At 39.3% G+C, this 23,681-nt stretch overlaps 1 long non-coding RNA gene across 1 annotated transcript in view; it reads left to right on the top strand.

Annotated features, from left to right (window-relative positions):
- Positions 1–411: 411 nt before the first annotated feature.
- Positions 412–23,681, top strand: part of LOC117751429 — a 35,081-nt gene continuing 11,811 nt past the window's right edge. Inside the window, exon 1 of the long non-coding RNA XR_004611876.1 lies at positions 412–478. This is a non-coding gene — a long non-coding RNA (uncharacterized LOC117751429). The remainder of the gene's footprint in view (positions 479–23,681) is intronic.

The following is a 23,681-nucleotide window of genomic DNA, read 5'->3' as shown; positions in this document are numbered from 1 at the left end:
TAATATTGAATGAGTTACACTTCAGTCGTTATTTTGCTGTTGGAATTTCGCTCATATCTTTGTTGGAGGTCATCAACACTCTTTTCACTGTCAATCTCAAATCACTGTTTACAATTAAATAAAGCATAAATGCAATACAAATAATATTCCCCAAAAAAATGTAACATCACGGTAGCAGCCACCTTCGATTAGTCAGAACAAAACCATGTAGTCAAATGGCTATCTCTGTGTGTCTATTTGTTAAGTGCCTGGCTCATCATAACTATTGTTTTTTACTGAACTGGTACACTAATCTCTGCTTGCATAATATCCACCACCTTGCAGTCTCTCGTTCCAAACAACATGTATCTTTGCCAAGGCAGTTGGTTGGGGGAGTGGCCAGCTAAATACCAAGTTCATTTGGTGCCTGTCTGTACATGAGAGGAGCTGCGCTCAATGATTCTGGACTGAATGGCTGGAGGCAGGGCATCAGAATCAGGTCAGTCTGTTTACTCCAGAGAGCCACTGAGCTAACAGTGTTGTGCAGCCGTCTTTAGAACTCATGTACTATAGCTACCCTCCACCCTCAGCCAAACTCGGCAGCATTATTTCTCAATGCAATGGCCATAAGTCGGAAAAGTGGACATTTTCTGAAATGTTTACTTACTTGTATTGATGTTATGTTTTTACCTTGCTTCTATGTAGAGCACTTTGTAAACCCTGTGTTTAAAGGTGCTATATAAATAAATGTATTATTATTATTATTATTATTTGTGGAGAAAAGTGTGAATACTGCAAATAGTCATGATCTGCATTAGTTTGAGTCATGCTCCTAGCTTCAGTGTGTTGGCTTTAGGCTACTACCCGTCCATCCAATCATTTTCTGAACAACTTGTGTCCACTTGTAAATACACTACTTGTACATTTTTCTGTCAAATTTAGGTAAATATGTATGTACTTGCTGCAAAGCCTGTTTAGCATCATGTTGGACTGTACAATTATAACATTCATGTATTTTGTCTATGCTTAAACACACTTGCCCCTCATCCTCATGAGTCATTTTGTGACACATTGGTAACTTTTTAATATATTGTTGATGTTAGAATGGATGCTTGCCTGATTCTGCTCATGCGACCAATGGGATATCCTAACCTTAGTCATTTGTCCCTCCGGACCATCCATTCTAGCATTTACTTTGTAATACTGCTCATTACTTGCTGTACTGTGACACATGATATACAACTTTGGGAAGCCACTGATGGTATATAAGCTCAAGCCGACTGTACATTTCGAAAAACAGCAGAGACGCACAATAAACAAGGACCAGATCAAGTTTAACAGCTGGAAAGCTAAAGAAACTGAATATTGTGTGTAATATCTGAAAATGTGTTATTCGTGGGAGCAACATAAGTATTTATTTTTTTTACCCTTGGTTGTAACAAATTCAGGCATTGGTTTGTATTTTGAGCACAGACTTATGACGGGTTCACACTGGACAATTTTCAAAGAAGTGCATTCTGCGTCTTTTTGGCGCACGTGTTAACCAATTTTAAAGTTCACATTGGACAATTGGTGATGCAGAGCTCAGTGGCAGGCTCGCAATCTTCAGCGATAGTTAAAGACAGACCGTTCCGATCAAAGTTTTAAAGGATAGATGTACAAGTTTGTGCAAATCCAACACTCACGCTCAAATGTACATTGACCTACTTTCCATGCTGACCATAAAGAGGTCCACCCCTAACTAAACACAGTGAGAATTAGGTAATAAAAAGACTAACTTCATAAGATACCCACTTGAGTTGACTAAATGAGACTGCTGAAGCAATAGTAGCAATAGTCTTTTTGCTCAGAACAAGGACCGGGGATTTTTTCCATCATCTCTTACATTGAAATTGCATTATGAAGAGATGTTTTTACAGCCACAATAAAAGGAGGAAATGACAACAGCGACCAATAACTGTTCCGTATACATATGGGTATGTAAATATTGTTTTAAGACAGACGTAGACAATTGTGAACTCATCCCTTTAGCACATTTGTCTAACCATTTTGTAACTCAAATCTATAACAATAACATTGCTGTGTATTTGCTTACTTAAATGGATTTACTGTGGAATTTCTTTCAAAACAATTAATATAAACTAATTAAAATTAAAACAGGAGACGGCTATCTTCATACACTGTCATAACAAGAAAATGGGAATGAGAGCCCTCACAGTCACTCTTTTAGATGAGAAGAGTTGTGACTCATTTTCAGAATAGAGATTTCAAATTACACATTTTTCTTTAAGCTCCATTTGGGGATTAATTCCTATTTTAACAGCCCAACTTGGTTCGACAGTTTGCATCAACTAATCACCTAAAGGTATGTATGTGTGTGTGTGTCCCTGCTCTGCACGAAGGTGCTGATTATTCCTATTGGAATCGTGTTGTGTTTCAGGCACAGTAACGGCAGTGTCATCTGCCAATGTTATTTCATGCTCGGATGGGTGTGAATCAATTTCATTCCCGGGAACAATTACTGAAGATTGCAGATTTTTTTCCATCCTTCCAATCATAACATTTGAGTCAAATCATTGTGCACTGCTTAACATACAGTGCCAGAATCAAAACACATCAGCAGCTCGGAGCTGTGGTCATGGGATGCCTATGACCGGCCTTTTTCTCGAGAGAAAAAGCAGTTGTTTGTAAACCACTGTTTGTTTCAGTTTTCCTCAATTTAAAAGCACTAAAAAAAATATTTCTCCTATTTTCTACGGCTCAATAAATACCACACATGACCTTGGTGAACTCTTACTCAGAGCGTTTACATTGTTGAGGCAGGGTAGTCAAACAATACCCGGGATGGATGGGAGATAAAGCCACACACATTCTCCCATTACTCACATGAAGAATGTCGGCCCCTCGAGGATGGATTCCAGGAGCCTAGTTGGGCCAACACTGACAGTTATTTCTGGCCTCAGATTTTGAATGAGGCAGGTTGGAAGTGGGAAAGGCTACACAAGAAGCCATGCTTCAACAGCTAAAGAGGCTGATCAGTTTGAGGTTGTGCAGCTCTCACTAACATGGAGGTGTCATTCAAGCCCTGCTACCTCTAACTGGAGGAAAGGGTCCATCCATGGATCACTAAACAACAGAGACAGACAGGCCCTCTCCAATTATAACTGGCTGCAATGTATCCGCCCCATCTTCCACTGGCTTTTAGTTAGATGGTTATACTGTTGGGTGAAGATCAAGATGAATATATTTAAACTGGCAAATCTGAAGTTAGTAGTTCATTGGGAATATCCTCTAGTTATATTACTATGGGTTAAATGTTTGGTATGTTTTTTACAAAATTGATTATTATGTAGTTATATAAAAAATTGCTTCATAATGGCGTTCAGTCAGACAGTGTTACATTTTACAGTTGAAAGCCTGCGTAATGTTTCTCTGAAACCGAGTGAGGAGAGAATAATTGTAACTCGCCCTGCAAGAAAGATGATCTGTTTTAGCATCATGTCGTTCCTTTGTCGCAGAGGAACACCTTGGAGAGGGTCTGCTTACGGCACACACACATTTCCTTCTTTCATGCCTTCTGAGCTACTCGTCCCTTTCCTGTCCATATCACACAGATAATAAAAAAAATGAATTCAACAAGGCTGCAATCATTAAGCCCTGATTTTTTTACTCAGGTCTCTGCCAAATCAAATTGACAAAAGAATAATCTCTGCAAGAGGCATGAGCATAAAAGGCACACAAATAGTAGAAGAACAAGAATCGATAGATTCTCTTTTTGCAACATGGAGGATGTGCGATGTGGTGTATTGTATGGTACATCAACCTTCCTCCCACACTTTGCAGCTCTAAACAGACACTACGCTTGTTGTTCGTCGTGTTGCCACAGCAATATTTCTATTTATCCTGTGAGACAGCTATACAAATAGATGAAGTGCAACAACATGACATTTTCTGTACTTCAATTACTTTGCGGGGCTAGGCCACGTGGGTTAAAAGCCAACAAACCATAACTTTCCCTGACATTTCCTCCCCCCACAGTGACCGTTGATGGATTCTCCCTGACAAAGCATTCATTATCGCGGAGAACAGAGAGTGCACTAAAATCTCTTCTCTTTTCTTCTCCCCTCCATCCTCTGCCTCCCTGTCCAAACTGAGATGAACTCAACTGCAGGAACAGAATGGGCTCCGCACTCACCGTCAGAAGGGAAAAGCATTGAATTGCTGCAGGATATTCACTGGCAATCAAAAAGTATGTCTTTATTGCAGTGCAGCGATTATGGTGCAGTGGGCAGAAGGGCATATCAAATGGAAACAACTGTTCTGTGCCAGCTCAGATTTGATCCTGGTACAATGAGAGAGGCTGCTATGGAAATGAGCTATGATGGCATGCCATTGAAGATTAGCTCCCTTTTATCATTTATCTCGGAGTTCAATGCACTCAGGCTCAGCGGTCCAAGATGCATCAAGTCACCATACGTGGCAAGCAATGCCCCAACCCCAAAAGCCCTCTGGAATCAAGGTTGATATTCCATCTTTACATTCTGCTATTTAAAATGTTTCGTTTAAATAGTCAAATGTAAAGATGGAATATCGGCTCAAAATACAACCTGAGCTTCTCTCTTTTCTGTCTGTTAAGTGACTATTTAACAAGAATGCATTAGGGAACAATTTACATCCCAGAGTTGGAGTCGGAATCAAATTCCTTTTACATAGAGGCAAACAAACAAACAGACACGCACACACACACACTCACACACACACAGGTCTTATCCACCCACAGGCAGGGGACTGATTGTCTGATAGCATTAGCATTCCTGTCCAATCCTGATAGAAGCAACACAGCAGTCAGGCTCACTTCAAGAGGTTCACATCACAGACAGAAACACATCCATTCACTGTGGACAGGCTAATAAATAAAAGAGTAACCCTGTGGCAGTAACAAGCCTATAAAGTATAGCTATGTTTTACAAGTGAATGAGACGGCCGGCCAAGAAAGACGGTTACCTTGCAAGAGCCACTCTGTACTTTACAAGGCTGAGAGGAGTGTGTGACTCAATCCAATACTGCACTCTGCTGCAGATTGACTCAGCTTCATCATGATATGAAAATCTCAGTGTCACGGCTTGAGTTATCATGTTTACACTGTGGAGATGATATACTGTACGTCTCTTAAGGTGATGCACATGTTTCGAAAAAATATGAATTGGAGTAGAAATACATTGTGGTTTGGAAAGCACATTCAAACATCTAAATAAATTAGTTGCGTCTCCACAATCTACAAACATACACTTACATTTCGTATGAAGGGGCCCATACCAATACATGAAGTACATAATTATAAGTTGGTGGTTAAATAAAAAGTATTGGTTTTCCATTATTAGCTTCTATCACGTCTCTATTACAATGATAATATCTCTTTAGCTCTTTCTGGCTACAGAAGAGACAATGCTGATGAAATGCAAATTGTTTTCTTAATGGATTCATCTTTAGTCAATAAAATGTCAAAAACATATCCATCACAATTTCCTAGATTTGAACGTTGATATTTTGTCAGTTAGTACTGACAAAGAAGACTACAGATCCGTCACTGAACGTATTCAGCCCGATTTTAGTCCAGAATTGGTTATATAATCTATACTTTTTTCACACAATAGTATACAAAAATTCTGGTTATTTCATATAGACTGTATTACCAGAAAACATTTTATATATATATATATTAAGATATGAAACTACCTTGATTTTGGCCATATCACCCAGCCTTATGTCGTATTTTACGTGCTGTGCTGAAACTATTCTTAATACTGCGATGATAAAACTGTTGTCTGCATGTCCCAACCACCTGCATCTCCTTATTCTTCTACCTTTTTCTTCAGATTTTCTGATCATAGCACAGTTGCATAAAGTAATGCTGTTTTTCCTCCTGACTGACATTTTGTTGTATAAAAGTAGGACCGTACATAGTAGTAGGGACTACATTTTCAATGCAGTCATGTCATGAACTGTTTACTCTAAGGAACACACGTGTATTAACGGGGCAGTCGAGGAGCAATCTGATGGAACTATTAATTACAATTATATAACTACTATGACATAAAATCAGACATGCTATCATGTTGTTAATTTTTTTGATAGGCTACGACAATGCAGTGGAGCATGAGAGAGACTGACTAAAGGCTAGTGCAAAGAAAATGTGCATAATTGAATATTGATCTGTTGACACGGACATAAGAGGAACATTATTGCAACTCACCAATATTGTGTTGAACGATAATCTCGTCAAATTGCCCAAGCCCATAATAAATACATTTTTGTTCTTGTTAATATACTGTACATAATGTAACACAGATCGAAACCCTTTAATGACACAATAGGCATATGTGTACCCAGAAAATAACTAAACCAGAGTTGGACAAAGAACAGCAGAGATTGCCGTGAGGCTCCAGTCTGGCTGCCATGCCACATCCACGCCTGGTGGACACAGAGCAGCTGAACAAAATGACCCCATGTCGGCTCCAACATATGCATGTCAAGTACTGGATCCAAAGCACGCCTGGTGGACACAGGCCTTTAGATTTGTACAACGTCTGTTTTTCAAGAAGAACCAAAAGCCAAACAATCAAAGCGAGCTAACTCATCGGCCTCAATTACAGCGAATGTCTGAGCAGCCAAAACGCTGGCCTCATCATGTCCGCGTTAGCCCTCCTCCAGTCCATCGAGACTGTAATCAGCAGCACACAACACAAACACATTAGCTTTAATTAGATTGTGGCCAGTGCTTTGAATCCATCACATCTAATACATATTATGCTGGATGCAATCCAGTTGGTTGCTATGGTGTTGTTGCCTTTGCAGAGGAGGGTGGCTGGGAAAAATATATGCTGCTGGCGAAATCATGATTTGTTAAACTAGAGATCAAGATAGCTATTGTGTGTGTGTGTGTGTGTACGTATGCGTGTGTGTTAGTTAGGGGGTTGCTGTTTGTATAAATGCATGGCCATGCACAAGTGTGTCAGTGCGACCATGTGTCACATGCAACATATGCTCCCCAGCAGCTATTCCTACGGAGGGAGGCTTTCCCTGACGTGATACACGGGGACAACATGGAGAATGATCCCGGGGGCCACAGAGATCATGGAGCTCTGGGCCTCAGAAGGCTGTTTGTGTCTTCACTGCCAATGTTGTGTATCTTGGGTTAATAATATAAAAAAGTTGTTGAAACAAGCAAATTCCATTTTTTTCTTGAAAAATTACACAAATAATAATCGATTGTCAAAAGAACAGCATATGTTATTATTTTCTTTTGATATAGTAAATGCTGATTGGGTTAAGGTTTGCTCCGTCCCTTATGTCTACAATTTATTAAGACACCTCAGGCTGGCCTGTCCACAGCTCCAGCCATTCTTCTTCTCCATGAGGACCCCAGGGAAGAACTTGTGTCAGGTTTAAAGCTCCCAGTATGTGACTGCATTATGATGCCCTCCCTGTCGCCACAGCTCTGATTTGGCCTACTTGGATTTAATGGAATGAAGCTTTAGTTATTCTTTCTGTCTTTGTTATAGGGAGTTGGGTCTTTGCTGCATGTCGCATATTTTCCATGTTAGATTATGAGAAAGGTAAAGGAGGTAATGGAGAGAGGTGAACAAAGAAACAAGTCAAACAGAGCATATCAATGGTGCCCAGATATATTAGGTGTGAGTGTGCAGGTTAAGTTGACGTGTTTTTTAAGGAATCCTTCAAATATTCTAAGAAATACAGATATTCCGTTTTTGCTGAGTTACATGAAAAGATTGATACCATTCTCATGTATGTGCATTTACTTTGGAGCATGCAAGTAGTTAGTTAAGCTGGGCATTAAGACTGGAACAGGGGGAAACAGCTAGACTGCCTCTGCCCAAAGTTTTAAAAAAAAATGTACAAATGACATTATCTGTACACTGTCGTGGCAAAAATATACCTTACCAGGTGTTAAGTCTTTATAAACTGAGATGATGAATATATATTTAAAAAAAACTTATCTTTAAAGTATTTATTCTTGCAAGAAGAGGCTCACTTCCACAGAGCCACAACGACTTTGTGGAAGTGAGCGCTGAAGATTGAATAGCGTTATGAAGACGGTTTACAGGTGTGGGGGCTGTTATTGAAATATTCTGCTCTGGCATTTACAAACAAAGGAGTACTTATCAGCGTTGTCACAAGACATATAGATACATACATGTATACAGCAAGGAGGGCTTTGTCAGCGTGGTCAGCGCACGCATGCTAAGAGGTGTGACATATAAGCATGAGTTCTTTATTCATAAAAGGGACGTGCATAATATTTAGGCTGCTGCTGCATAAATCACGAGTCTCACAATGTAGTCCTTGATAGTTTTCTCAATAACAAACTTCACTTCATCAGTTGACCTATAGAAGAATATATGTTATGCGTAATAATTAAAAATTCCCATTACAACTTTAAAACAGCAGGATGTGGGTTCATGGGGACTGATGTGCAGTAACTTTATTTCTTGGCAACCAGCGTTCGATTGCAATGAGTCTTGCCATCACTCTGAAGTTGCCAGGCAACCAGCTCAGACTCAAACACAGTTCCAGGACATGTCCTATTTTGGTGAAACATATTTGCAATTAGCCACCATATTGTAAGCTTATCCAAAACATACCGTTGTAACACTGCTATATGCCCATTATGCAAATCCCAAGATTAGCTTCAATGACAATGTTTTTTTTATTTTATGTGCCTGTGTTTGGAATAGTGGTGAGAGTTGGGCCACTAAACCATCCGGTTACGGCAAGGTGTCACGGTAAAAACAAAAGACCAAACTCAACGAGTTTCTCCATCAAGGACCCAAGTAATGACTTAATATTCTTAATAATATGACGTTATATTCCTTGTCACATCTGTGATCCACCGTTACTTGAGGGGTATGAACACGTGTACAACATGTAAAGACAAAGAAATATTAAATTATCCATCATCTACCTCATACACCTGACCCAGAGTTTATAAAGCGTTCAGTATGTAAATTCTGATTCACAAAAATTCATCAATATACGTTTACAGTGTCGAGGAGTCTGCCTTCAAATGTATTGTTATCATATATATATATATATATATATATATATAGTGTGATTTATTTTAAAACATTCTTTAAAACAATCAAGGTGCACTGGAAGCAGTTTCAAGCTTTTAGCTGCATTGGCCATTCAGGGGAAAGAAGTTAAAGCTTAAGCTGAAAACCCTCAAATGTCACAGCCACAGCAGATCTTTGGCCAACTGACACAATGAGTGACGTACACGGCCTTCGCTGCTGTAATGTGCAAACATTACTGTTTGAGCTGTTCTGGCTTCGGCCTGCACTCGTCTCTCTGCCTCTCCGAACTTGGAGAGCAGCACCCAAAGCTGTGTGCAGTTACACGTTTCTAATCCTGTAATTACTGGCCCATCAGCGCCTAGTAAAACCATAATTGGAACCAGCTGTCTATTTGTTTTGTCTTTTCCTTTCCCAATCTGCACTATGACCAATTTGACATTTGCAAATGCATCTCTGGACCTCCAATAGAGCCTATTCTTTTAACAAGTGGGGAAGATTTGGTCCAGATCACATTTTGTCCAGAACCAAGAGCCAGAGTGGGAGGGGGGGGTGGGGGGGGTATCGAGTATGGCAACCATGTCTCAAATATCCCATGATTCCACAGAGCACACAGTTTGGCTAGGTATGAGTCAGACACTCGGTCCAGCTGTACAACGAGCCAAAAAACAGACCTTGCTGAAAAAAAAATGAAATTGATGATCAGACAAACAGACAAGCTCTTGGGCATGCTTAAAGGGAGGCATAAAGGTTACTAAAAAAAAACTGACAGTACAGAAGAAGACAAGAAAATAAAAGTGGGGTCTGGCAGAGAGATTGGAGTTTTATTTATGCAAACATTCCCCAGAGGCAGCTGCTCTCTGGGCAAAAAGAAGCACATTGTTTACTCCCTGCTTTTACTGTGCTGCTGCTTTAATTTTGTTTATATTTGTTTGTTACGAACCAAGACGTGCCTGCATACAATCAACCATTAAAACGACAAAGACATTTTTGTTGTTAAATTCATTTCTTATTTAGCCGTGTAAACTTGTTCTAGATAGTGTCAGCTCCCCACTGGAATGTCTTTGGCAAAGCTTCGGTTAATAGTAGTGATTGGGTATAATACATTAGCAGGTTGCCCAGTATTTAGTGGCCAGACACAAGCATACAAGTACGAACAGAAAGTTTAATACCATGACTGGACTCAAAGTTTTGAGTTTTGAAAAGGGCAAAAACACCAGCATTATGTATCAGTCGAGTAGTAGTAGTCTACACGTTTAATAGCTTGCAGCGATCAAAGCCGCTGGTGTTTCGGTTGATTGAAAACATAAACAGAACATGTAGGATTCCTCGTGAAAGCCTTAAAGCTATTTTGAATACAGACTCATCCGTGTTTAATATTAGATTATCACGAGCAACCACGGACCCATTCTGCTGAAAGTCACCAGTTAACACGGTCACGATGAAACGAAAAACACCTGGTGCTCTGATACGTTTGAGATCCAGTCCTAATTCTGTAAAACGATTAAGGGAACAGGTAACAACCATACATATATATGCTGTTAACAAGTGATGCAACGGGTCATAAAACGCACGGTTTGCATCGCATCACGGACCGGATCACAAATCGAATCATCACAAAAGAAAAAAGGGAGCAAATATAACTTTTAGAGATTCCTGACCACGTTTTTTTTTTTTCTCTGACACTAATTGCAGATCATTGATGATCCGTATTGGCAGATAGAGATTCCATTGTTGGTGTCCAAGGCTCCAGACTATTTTGCAACCACCCCAAACATAATTTCAACCACTCTGAAGTGTAAACCATCAACAATTCTGTGTTATTCTTTTACTTTGTTGTAGTCATTCATAGTGTTTTTCATTAAGGCACACAATGCAAACAATAAGAAAATAAAAGTTTGTATTTTTATGCATTAAAACAAATCTTGTCATTAATAACTTTAGCTGCTTAGAGCTTTGTGTAAACAGGTCATGCTTCTTCTTCATCTACATCTTCAGACAACTGAATTTATTCAAGTTTCTCACCAACACTACAGTTTTACGTAAAAACATATGAACTCATGATATTGTTATAATTTACCTTCATCCAATACTCACTTTCACCGAACAGAGCCTGAACGCATCATAATGTTAGCCACTTTACCAGCTCTCCTCCGGTCAATTGAAACACTAATTGGTTGTTTACATTGTAACACAATCAGCGAACAGAAAGCAGATGTCTTGATCGCATTTTTTACTGAACATTGGCGGATAACTGTGCCAGTAAAACTTTATTTCGCTATGTGATAATGAATATGGTAAACAGTGTAATTAATACGCGGTTCACATGTGTACCGAACCGTGATGGGGGGGGATCACGGATGAACAACGATCCGTTACATCACGACTGTTAAATGTTTTAATTAAATATTTAAAGCTTGCTATCCCGTCAGGACGGCTAGGGCAAAACACCACTACCAAAAGGGTCTATATGTTTGTGTAAATTGAGATTTGCCCTATAGATATGCTAATATAATATTGCAACAATGTGTCTGCTTTCCAGTAAGTAACATCGTTTTTTTTCCGACATCAGTAAAACCTCAATAACCTATTTGTTGGCCACTTGTGGGCAACAGAATCAAGCTGTAAACACTGACATTTCTTTTATTAAACTGTTGCCTATTTAAACATCCAACGTATAAAGAGCAAAAAAAGCATTCATCCAAACCTATTTTCTACGTAAAACTCTTAAAGATGATACTATTTCTGTAATAATCATCCTTAATGCTTCTAAAATTGATAACGTTTTTTTCTCTCTCAAATAGTTTGTCTCTTACTGAAGTAAAACAGAAGCACATTATATGTTGGTAAATCATTCCCTGGGCATAGATGAAAAGATGTTCCACACAGTCGTGCTAAACTTAGTTTTCATTCTGTTTTCATTGTGAAGGTCATAGTTTGCTTTTCTCTCTCGGTATACATTACATGTCACAGTCTATTGCTTCATTCTCATCTAATGACTTGCAGGCACCTCTGTCTGATTTGCCAGAAATGAAAGCAGACATGAAAGAATAAGAGATTTCAGTTCTGCTCGGGAGCAGAACTCCATAGCCTCAGTAAAAGACACCAGATAACAAATAAAGAAGCACACAGACCTATCGAAATACAATCATGGTGCAATAAAGCTGCAAAACAACAGAAAATACATGATTAAGTTGTTTATGGAATCAAAATTGAAGCAGTTATTACTGTCATGACGAGACAAATATATATTTTTCAAGGGCTGTACATAATTTTCAAAAAGTGTGCGCCTGTGAAATTGCATCTCCTACAAATTATGTTGAACCTTCATATTGAACAACATCCCGCGGCTTATGTTATCAGTCAGATTGACTGTTATATTTAAGAGGAAATTAACTTACTATTAAAACAAATGTATTCACTTTTTAGATAGATCCTGGTTAAGTAGTGAAGACTGAATGCACAACTGAGTTCTTCCTCCACAATGGGTTATAGTCAGCCTTTTTCAAGGTGGATTCAACCGCTTTTCAAGTATTCAAAGTTTCAAATCTTTTCCATTTAACAACCATATTATGTAACTGAATCAGGGCTCTCTCAGGGATGAGGGATTCATTTTTCTTGTCAAATGAAGTTGTTTTGATTCTTATTTATGATCTGAACGAGGGTAAATTTAAAAACGTTAACCCTGTTATGTAATATTTAAAACATTTTAAGCTCCCACAAAGATGGAAGTCTGTTTCAATGCTATAACACATTGATGTAAGATAAAAGTATTGCTTCATCTGAAACGATAACATTGTGCTACAGAGTTTGCAGGCTTTCTTCCTGGTGTTTGATACCATACCTTTAGCCACCGTTGCCTCAGGGCTCATATTTGAAATGCTACAATTGCTGTCGAAACACAGGATAATTTAATAGGTTTCTGCCTGCCAATCCCCAGGAGCCAATGTGAGACGGGGGGAAAGGCAGCTATTCTAATGTGTGCTTGGCTCTCTTACATGACTTGGTTGCAACTAGCACTGATAGGAATGATGGTTTTTATACGTATCGCTTTCTGAGTGGCGGCAGATGTTCCGCATTCTCCAGCAGCACTCCGTTCCAGAGGGAAATCAGAGAAAACTACGCACTATAAAATTAAACCACTGACACTTCACCGGCCCTGAAACCAAATAGGGCCCGCAGCATCAGCAAGCTGGAGCGAATCCATCATTTCTCATTTTCACAGGATTCCATCTGTGCTAACTTTCATTAACACTGTCAGTATCTGCACTGAACTGCTTTATAATACATAAACAGTGAAAACATACAGTGTATAGGATTAGGGAAGATCTCCGATTGGTTTAAAGCTATCATTGTCTGATTTAATTCTATACAAAGTAGCAATAAGTATTTACATTGTTGTGTTCCACGGTTAGTTTCACTTTAACTTGCAAGAAAAACAACTCCATCCAAATGTTTGTGCTCCAGTTTGAATCAGATAGTTTTGGCACTGAATGGTAGAGATAGATAAAATGACTCATTTGAGTTTTATAATAAGCCCACGTCCCAGAAATGATTTGTTGCTCTTTGTAACAGGGTCCAAAAAAAGTTTTTGTTTTGTTTTGCAGGTTTAGTTTAGTTTTCAGCCTATCTGAAATAGGCTGTAAAGCCGTTCCGCATTATGTATGAATTCAAAGAAGAAATTATGAAAAGAAGTAGAGATTGAAATAGGATGTCATCCATTCACCTATCTCCTTGAGCATGGGGAAGGTTACTTTGAGTCGCGCTTGAAATAATTGACTCAAGACATTATTTAGATTATAAAATAGTCCGTAAAAATCTGTAAAATCAAGTGCATGTTCTTTCCATAATTGTACATGTACTCGCATTGTGTTTATTCTCCGTCTGTACAAAATGCAATACTAAGATGGTAAATGTGATTCCCTGATTGTGCGCAGTTAGTGAATGCTTCTTTATTTCAGGTACTATATATAGATCAAATGCTTTGTATTTTGAGTCCTCCACATTGTAATCTGTTTGCCTCCAACTCTGCCTGCACCAGTAGCCAGTGACACCCAGTTGAACCTGGATGAGAGGATTAGACCTCAGGCATTATGGAAATAGTAAAGATCAAAAGAGGACCAGCAATGGTCAGACTGTTCATGCAGGTAGACTGGTGGAACAAAGCCTTTTTAATTACCCTTCTAATTGCCCCTTTAACAGTATGAATTAGCATTTTAATGATGGGTATGTAATTAGAGTGGAAAAGGATATGAGAGCTGCAGGCTGCTAATAATGCCTCTCAGCTCCGAGATCATAGCAACAGGAGACAAGAGCAGCTGCACCTGAGCACTGACACGCGGCACTATTCAGCCAACAATGAACAGATGCTGCATATACACATGCATGCAGAGCGGGACTTTATGCACACACAGGGCACATCAATGGGTGTATACACACAAAGACTTAGCAGTCACTGGAGTGAACATTTGGTGTACGTCCAGAAAACGAGAAAACACAGTAACACAAACAATTGTCATACACAAATCCATACACGGCCAAGTCTGCCCAACGGCCTGATCTAATCATTAAACTGGCCATTAAACATCAAAGTAATTATAGCATTAGTCACCACTGTGTATTGGAACTCAAAACTGATGGGGTTTTTTTTTTGTTGGTGTGTGTTTGGTGGAAACAAAAATGTACACAGATGCACATGCAAACAAACACGGGCACAGACGGACACATGTACCTTTCCATCAGAATAGCTTTGAGGACCTCGGCAATTACAACATTTACAACAGGCTCCCCTAAGAGCTTGCATGTAGAGATTGAGGGATGGTAAAGGATGAGAGTAGTTTGGCTAAAGGCTTTCCAGCTAATTAAAAGACTAACCTAGCTTCCAAATGACCATTATGATTCGGCTTGTATGCAACAAAAAGGCAGAGACGTCTATCTCTTTTATGAAATGGGCACAAGATGAAAGCAGGCAACATCAAATATGCCCTTTCTGTGTGCCAATCATTGGTCTTAACGGAAAACTTTCCCTGTGTTTACACGCTAAGCAAATTGTTCAACTGCCCATGCACATCAAAGATGTTTCAGTAATGGCCTGTTCTCAAGGTTTTTTTTTTCATATGAATATTTAATAACTAAAATAGGCCTAAAGGAGATGCAATGCAGGCAGTAATTATGTGACATAATGGCACTATGAAAAACATCAATGGCACATATCTCATTATTATCCAGTAATGATATCTGCAGTTTAATGATGGATGTCTTTGCTCATGTCGCTCTCTAGAATATCATATATTTGGAATTCAATGCAAATGTTGACCCTAGTTTCATTCTTAATGACGTGTCGTTCAGCAGCTTGTAGTATTTATTTATGATTGGACACTAATAGCCCGCTGCAACAATGACACACATTGTTATGAGCCGAAAAAAGATCAAACCTGACATGTAGCCTTTATTTCTATGAAACCTGTAATCAGCCTCTGCATTCAGTATGGAACGTGTCCGTCTTCTGGCTAATCTTACTCTAGTTGCAGCTGCCTGTGGCTCTACAGTATTTAGCACCCGCATTATGATCATTTAACCAGAGCCGAGACAGAAATAGTAAGGCGGAGCTAGCGTCAAGAACAGAGGACCGTCTTTGTGCAGTGTTGCTCCTGGGACAGACTGAGTCGGGATGGCCGTCCTAATTATTTTTTCCCAGAGATGAGGTCACATTCTTCATGGCCCAATCATGGATTGAGAAGAGCTTGTTATCAACAAAAATCTGCAGACAAACAAACATGCTGGCTAAAAGGCAGCCATTCAGCTCATGCCCTCAGAGTGTTTTGCTCCAGTCGTAATGATCAAATTCAAACTAACAAATGTAGAAACGCAGTAAGCTAAGCAAATATAATTTACAAAAATGTTTTCATTTTTTACCATGAGTTTTAACTTGGAACAATAGAACAGCTTTTTCTCTTTTGCCTCCAGGCATGCAGGACGATGGCATGATGACACAGCGGGCAATAATGCCATTAGCAGACTATTATTGTTATTTGATGTGCGTTAAGCAACCCTTCTACAGATGGCTTAGTAATGTTCAGGGGTATTAGGCCTGTTGTCATGGTGAACACAAAGACTCCACAAACTGTTGGGGAAAATTGTTGTGATAATAAGCCTTTCTTTTTTTTCTATTATTTTTTTTATAGTGATATTAAATGATGAACACACCAATCCCAAAAAAACAACCCATAATGACACATATTTGCTTCATGTTCATTGTATGTCCGCTGTACATATATTATTCTGTATCCTCAAAGGTCCTAAAGATGTTTTTGGACTCATTGCCACTCAAAGAAACTTCAGTAGATGTGAGACATGAGAGCTTGATGACAGGGCTTGATGGTGGAAGGACGTGCCTTCAAAACAATTAACAGGAAGTAAGCGACCCTTCACTAAGCCTTGCCCTCCTTAGTTACTGTTGTTACGGCCGCCATGCACATGCAATCATGACAATGGCATCAAAATCAATCAACATTTATCGTAATACCAAGTTAATCTATTTATAGAGCACATTTAAAAATGACATGTTGACAGAGTGCACATACACATACTTACATACATAACATAAAGATAAGACACTATCTTGGGTAATGCACATGGCTGAAATGTCAACTTCCTAAAATCAGGACAGTCACATTAGTTACTAACTTTGATATAGTACTCATAACCCAACAAAAAAATGTAGTTAGCTGATCATATGTGGCCTAGCTTTGGAAATTGACTACTGTATGTAGGTACTGAGTGGGGCTGGGAAAATCAAATATCACAATATTGTGGACCAGATACCTCAAAGGATATTGCAACAATATTGTTAAGTCGACTATTGGTACTTACAGAAAATATTAACACAATGAGATTTAAGATTGATTATGAGTAATGTGGATATAATGACTGAAAGTTGGAAAAGGCAAATGAAATATCATCTAGATCAGCTTAGTAAAATGACATGACTTTACTGCAATGCTGCCTTTTTAAAAAAAGGAAAAGGAAAAGACTACACATATGCCATATCACGATATCCAAAATCTAAGACGAATGTATGATTCATGCAAGTTTAAGATGGTAAAGATTTTTTATGTTACCATACATTACCCCCTTTTGCTTTCTGTTGCTTGGTTTTGAGCTAAGTGAGCTCGATCGTTGCAGCTGAAACATGCCAATCAAAAGAAATGTGTGTAGTGCATGTATTCACACAGGTTTTCTAAAGAACAAAAAAAAGCAACAACAGCTATAATGCACAATAGTACCCTTACATGTCGATAACGGTCACATCTAGACCCACACTGACCATACACTGCTACCATAACACGTTTGCTTGCACACCAACTTTTTTTTTTTTCTTATCAAATTTGATATTTTACAGAGCCCACTCGTCCACGTTCACAATAGGAAGAGCTGATTCTGCTGAAGGTCACCCCGACATCCGAGCTGAATGAATGACATTTAGAGTACAAAATCCTATTTTTCGCCATATTCTTTGAAACATGTTACTCGACGTGGTCGCACCATGCACGCATACACACCCACACGTGTGCACATTAACACACACACACACTCACACTGAAGGCTTTCAGCAGTCACTAAGCTCTTGTATCTTACTGCAATGAGTTATAGACACAGTAATGACTTGGCGGGTCCATGAGTCACTCTCCTTTCTCGTTGGCACACATTAGATACAGAAACATTGCAAACTGGATTGACTCCTCAGCTGTAGATCTATAATTTAAAGGAACATTTGTTTACATTGACTAAGTTCCCACATGAGTGTGGTTTACTTCACAGCCTCAGAACTCTTACGTCATGTATTACTTTTTATGAATTTTCACTTTTGCTCCCGTTATTAAAGGATGGCATTTCTTCTAACCCTGTTGCAAAAGGACACGTCTCTTTGTGCTCCCTTCCAGGATAATCAAGTCATCCTTGTCCACATGCCTCACTGTATCTCTCCTCCAGCGCCCTGACCTTTATCTTCAGCTAAATCTTATTTGCCTTCAGGACTTTATAGAGTTTTCCACTCATTCATAATCTATTTGCAGTGTCCTACAGAATTTTCATTGCTATGACATTTGACAAAAAACTTAATGGTAAGATATTTCAGTCCTTGTATTCATTTGCGGTCGACTTTGAGTGAATCTTTTTGGAAGTAAGAGGTAGATGGATTGTAAGCAGGTTTGCCATGAATCCATGAATATTTTCCCCATAGTTCAAGAAGATTACCTTTTTGGATGTGTGCTCCATTAAGCAGCTCCCCGAATCAGAAAACTACTCTGTAAACTTTGTGGAGTTGCTATTGTTTACTGTCCACTAAAATGAGATCCTAGTGGACGATATAACAAACTGATGAATCACCAGTAATTCTTGTTTGACTCTTAAAATCCGATGACGACGATCTCTTCCTCAGCAGAGAAACACTGAGTGAGTGAAACACAAATTACATAATTCAAATGGTTTAAGATATATGGAGGAAGTCGAATGTATTTGGGTTTTTTACTGAATAGTTTATAAGTCGACTATTAAAACCACTAGTACAATCTATTCAAAGTCATCTTAATATCATGAACATTAATAATAATAATCCATTTAATTTATATAGCGCTTTTTAAGATACTCAAAGACACTTTACATGTTACACCGTAGACACAGCTACGGGGAGCAACGCAGGGTTAAGTGTCTTGCTCAAGGACACATCGACTAAGGCGGGGATTGAACCGCCAACCCCCTGATTTAAAGACATACATGCTAACCACTGACCCACAGTCACCATATTAAATATAATACACATGAATTAATACATTATTAAAACTGTATTGTTTTCCAATGCAACTAATGGGGGGCTTAGCGGAAGCGTCCGGAGGCTGCATCAAGCGTGGGCTTGCAGTCGGGCAGTCGTGGCAGTGTGTGGTGTGCGGTGGAAGTGCCTCCCGCTCTATCAGCCAGAAAGCAGATGCGATGTTACTGCAGTCAACCACTCAGACAAGCTGGCTGGGTTTCGTCCAATCAGATTGCTGCTCATTTGACCGGTGTAGGTGGGTCCCACCTACACCGGTCAACTCTTGTTGTATTTGAGACCTGTTTGACAAGAATTGATCATTGTTATTATTATTTTTTTTAAATATATTTTTCATTTTTCATATTTCTATTATTATTATAGTGTGTTTGTTTTGTACCTCTGTTGACTCGGAGAACCCTGCAAAAATAATTCGGATGTGTCTGGACTGCTGGTCTAGGCACAGATGGCAAATAAAAAACCTTGAACCTTGAACCTTGAGTTATGGGGCCGGGGGGATATATATTCTGCAAAGTAGTTGACTACTTTTTGTGAGCAGTAAAATGCAGCAGTCATGCATGCTCGGATGTATACAGAGAGAAACCTGCAGGCAGCTATCTACCTACCTTTGCATAATGAGGCAGGGATGCACCAATCATACCAAATGAGTGTCCACTGTGTACTTTGGATCGGGAAATGTGTATTGGGTACACCTGTACAGTCTAAAAGCAACCCAATATAACTGTTCTGCCAAAATGTATATTTGTATGATGTATTTGTATCATATTCAGTTTTTTTTTTAGACTATCATAGAGGTGTTTTATACAAGTGTTGCCCCCTCTTTTTTTCTTTTCTTTTACAACATATAATTGAGTTTACACATTTCTAAAAATGTCACCAAAAACTCTACATAATGAGCACCAATAAAGAGAGCATCATTTCACAGCATTATCTTGTTGCTGACACGCAGGAGGTCAATTAGGGGCAACCTGTGGGTTTTGTCTTGAAACTACAGTATTTCCTCAAATGAATGTCCTGTATCATTACTTAGTGAGTATGATCATATGACATTGCGTTGATCAGTCGGTGCAATATGCTATTAGACTCTGCTAAGCCTTACTTAGTTTCTTTTTTAAGATAATTAATCCTGAAGAAACCCCTCGGTAAACAGGTATATCATACTAAATAGTTCTGTTCCAGACATCAAGAAAACCCAAATCATATTATTTGGCTACTACAACAAAATCACAAAATGCCCTGACATTGAAACCCAGTGTCAACAAAACAAATTTCAAAGTGGGCATCTCACTGGGAGCGCCTTTGCTGTTTGTGTTCAATCAACTGTTTACGAACCAGCCCTTCAGAGGCCTCAGTGACACTGCAGGATCAGATGGTTGTGACACGTTTTTATGAATAGCTGATGTTTTTCAGTTTTTTTTTTTAACTCAAAATAAAGAAACCCATACCCCTCTAAACAACCAGAGATGTGTTGCTGCACCGCTGTGTGAATAGTATGGTGTCTGTAGCCTGCAGTTGTGGTGGTGATGGTGGGGGTGGTGGCAGAGCAGGAGGGTGGGGTGGTTGGAATCAGTGACATTCTTCAAGGCCAGTGTAAGATTAAAGACCCGGGCTGTCTCGCCTCTGATCACATATTCACAAAAGATACCATGTGAAGAACACATCTTTAAAGAAGGCTCGCTGAAAATAAGACCACTACTTGTGAATATTTGTGGCAGCCCATTATAGATATCATATAAATGGTCCATTATGTGTTAGCTCTCTTTTTGTTTTTGTTGGCACAATCCTGTGAGCAGCTGCCTCCAGTGGCACGAGTCTGTCCTCTAATGTTTCATGTTTGGAAACATCATGGATCCTAGGTTTGGTTTAAGCCAGGAGAGCCTTTCTTTTGTTATCGAAAGAATCACACCAACAACATGGCATCATGGCATTGAACTCAAAGCACTGATAACAGAAGGAAAAAAAACAGCCTTGGGCATAATGTGCAACCATGAGCATTTATGCAGAAATGAAAAATGTCAATAGTTCCTTCCATAATATTGCTTATTTCACTGGCACATAACACTGGCCTGTGACTCATGAACACACATTCACTGCACACAGTACAGTAAACCGAATAATGATTAATATAACTTTCATCTTGGGTTTGCTTCACTTGGTGTGGCCTTGGGTTCTTTTTAATAGCCATGGCACAGTAGAAAAATGTAATAGCTTGCTATTCTACATGTCCTTCAAATAAAATGTTTCTATAATGGATTCTCATTTATTTATATATATATCTATATATATATATAGATATATATATAGATATACACACACATATATATATATATATAGATATACATATATATATACACACACATCATCATATATATATATATATATATATATATATATATATATATATATATATATGTGTGTGTATATATATGCACACACTATCATACCAAAAGTGTTGCCCTTTTTTTAGTGTCTAAGAAAAGGAATAGGATTACAGCACCTGGCAGGGAACATACATTTGCTGAGAAGTATTAATGTAATAATCAAGTGTTTCAGGTTGCTCTTAATTCAATTGTCCCTCTTAACATTTCCCAGCTATGTCAATCAATGTGCCTGCCTTGTCTTTAAAGCAACAGAGGAGTTATCCATTCCAGCACCATTTAAACATCAATGTCTCATTTCTGCTAAATGGCAGAGGAAAGATAATTGGCATGTGTGCATGCATATTAATTAACTGATAATGAGACGATAAGGCCCCCTCTCTATCTGCAGATGTGGAGCCACTAATCAATTGGCAATGAAATGGGGTAAAAGTGTGTTTCTTTTATCCCTCTACTGAAATTAAAAAACTATTTAGTGCCACGTTTTCCAACAAAGTGCTTTTCATTTATCTTCTCCAGCACATTATTCAATCACACTTTCCATTTGTATAATGGTAATATTTTCATGTAATTTCCCGCTGCCTCTGAGATGGGTATTTTTGATATGGCTTTGTAAAATGGCTATTCCATTCCAGCTCCATTCACTAGCTGGTAATAAACTTACAACCTATATTTCAGATTAAATGTCTTCAGCAAATGGAGCCAGCCTCTGATGTCTCATAGTGATCTGGAAAGATCACTTCTGCTCCCTGGTGGCGGCAGAGAGAACTCCTTCAGTGTGTGTCCTCGCCCCCTGGTGGACTGGAGAGTGCTTGAACATCGTTGTAACCCAGCTCTTGGCAGCGTTTCATTATTTGCTGTGTAAAGCACTCCCCGTCTCTGATATGCAGAGCACACTATCTAGTCGGAGAGCTGCAAGTAATCCACAGCTGAAACATAAGCTGACTATCTTAAAGGGTTGCTGCTTCAGCCTGCAGCAGAATTGGAAGGGTTTGAAAGAGTGTGTTGTAACTATCAGCCCTGACCATAGGTGTGTGAGCAAGGAGGAGGAGGAGGAGGAGGAGGAACATATAGGGACTGGGAAAACAAACAAAGGCTATTCAAGTATGCCGCAGGATTCTAAACAAAGGCTAGAAAAAATATAAAGGCAACACAAGTACACAACAACACAACGCTGTATTTTAATCAGTGTATTTATCACAAAATAGTTTATGCAATATGAACACAAGAGCTGCAAGAGCTGGAACTATTTGTGTGTGTGTGTGCGTGTGTAGGGGGGTTGTGTGTACGTGCATGTCTGTGTGTCTGTCCCAGATGACACAGAGGTTGATGGACAGTAGTGCATCGTCGCCTACTCCTGCCGACAGGCCCTCCTTCACCCCGGACAGGCCAATCTGTACACACAGCGTCACAGACACATAGAGCCCATCTCAGTCACCACACAGACCATTTGTCTTGTCAAATAGCCTCAGAGAGACATGGCGGTCAAGTTCTAGAGGTGGTTGTATCAAAGTGACCCCATTGTGATGGTCATAAATTGCTGGCTTTATTGTGAATTACTATTATCTTGTTCCATTGATGGAATTGAAAACAATGAAAGGTCACAGTCAGCTGATAAGTAAATGGGGAAAACTTTTTTTCATGTAGATTGTGAATAATATTGGAGAGTTAACAAAAAAAATATTTTCTGAGAATTGAGCATATTTCTTACTTTGAGAAGAGCTGAGAGTCAGTTGTGGAGATGGCACTCAGCTCTAACTCTCCGTTTGTTCCTCCTTGTCTTTGTCTGTTCTTCCGTTGGTTTCTTCGGTGGAAGCCTCCTTTGTGGAAGTGGCTGTCTCGGGCCTCTCCTCTGGCTTTTCGGAAGGGTCCACCACTGTGGTGCCCCGGCTTGTGTTGCAGCCCATGATTTGGTGAATGTAAGAGTCTACGGTGCGCCGAGGAGTCCAGAGGCGTACACAGTGTTAAAATACTGGTCATAACCTTAAGACCGGTGGAATTGTTGTGGGCACAGGTGCCTTTTGTTGTCTATGGCAACCTCAAGACTTCCTGTTGGGTTTGGGCACCTAACTGTGTGTTGGTTTTATTTTACGAGCCGTTGTCTGCCGTCCGCCCGGCCTTTTTGTAATTAGCTCCTAAGCAACATTGGTTAAGAATTAACTCCGTAGCATGCCGAAACATGGTGACTGATAAACACTGCAGGGGATTGTGTGTCATTTGCAGGGGAGCCATGGTTACCAACAATGGTTTGTGCTGGGAGTTTCTGAATTCACTCAGTCATAGATGTTCATGCATTTTGTTTATCACCAGTTAGAGCAGTTCTTTATTTACAGGTGTACTGGCTAAACCTGTCCTGTAGATCATTTAGCTGATGCACAGCGTTGTATGAAGGCGGAGTTGAGTCAG

This window comes from Cyclopterus lumpus, chromosome 3 (genome assembly GCF_009769545.1).
Source record: "Cyclopterus lumpus isolate fCycLum1 chromosome 3, fCycLum1.pri, whole genome shotgun sequence".
Taxonomy (NCBI): Eukaryota; Metazoa; Chordata; class Actinopteri; order Perciformes; family Cyclopteridae; genus Cyclopterus; species Cyclopterus lumpus.
This window is presented reverse-complemented; position numbering and strand designations above follow the sequence as displayed.